At 45.5% G+C, this 740-nt stretch overlaps 1 pseudogene; it reads right to left on the bottom strand.

Moving 5' to 3' along the window:
• Positions 1–406: 406 nt before the first annotated feature.
• LOC110594670 lies at positions 407–618 on the bottom strand (annotated as a pseudogene).
• Positions 619–740: the final 122 nt, after the last annotated feature.

A 740-nucleotide genomic window follows, 5' to 3' on the forward strand; every position in this document is an offset into this window, starting at 1 on the left:
CAGCTCCTTTGAAATTATTTCTGTCATCTCTAATATGTGACTTTACCAAAGACCTTGAAACTCAACAAACAAACAAACAAAATTTCAAATAACTTTTAGATGAATGGGATTAGAAACAGTCATCAGAGATGACTGGGGGTGTTATTCTCCAACAAGATATTTTGTCAAAGTGTTTCTTCTGATACAGCAGTTCTAAGTCAGAACTTTCAAAAGACAAGAGCAGAGCAGGAATACAGTAAAATATTTCTGCCACTTAAACCTCTCATAGTCTTAGACGTGACGTACACAAGGCAGAGCATCTTTTCTGCAAACTAAATCCTGGGTCTCAGTATCTCCATCTAGCTGAGCTTTCAGAGAGACGCCCGAGCTCTAGCCTTAACACACACACACCTGGGATCCGGCTGCACTAATGATGCCAGAGGAGTTTAATGCCCATCCGGGTCCAGAAGTGGAACCACACACACACTGGAACGGTGAGCAGCAGGAGCAGGCTGCAGAAGCAGAGGCTGACTGTGCTGGTGCAGCCCTGGGGGAGTCCCCTTCCACAGAGGCTGAGGGGAACAGTCCTGCTGAGACCGGTGGGAGGAGAATAGTCAGCGCAGGAGGAGACAGGAACATCCTTCTCCTCCACGTGTCACACACCACTGTGTTTTAAAAAAGTACGTGGGGCTAAGAAAATCCCGTTGTCACTGTGTTCTTTAAAACGGATGATCCTCATTTTTTTTTCCTTTTGAGTTGGA

The sequence above is a fragment of the Carlito syrichta genome, unplaced genomic scaffold, assembly GCF_000164805.1.
Source record: "Carlito syrichta isolate Samal-C Ts95f unplaced genomic scaffold, Tarsius_syrichta-2.0.1 Scaffold48617, whole genome shotgun sequence".
In the NCBI taxonomy this organism is placed as follows: Eukaryota; Metazoa; Chordata; class Mammalia; order Primates; family Tarsiidae; genus Carlito; species Carlito syrichta.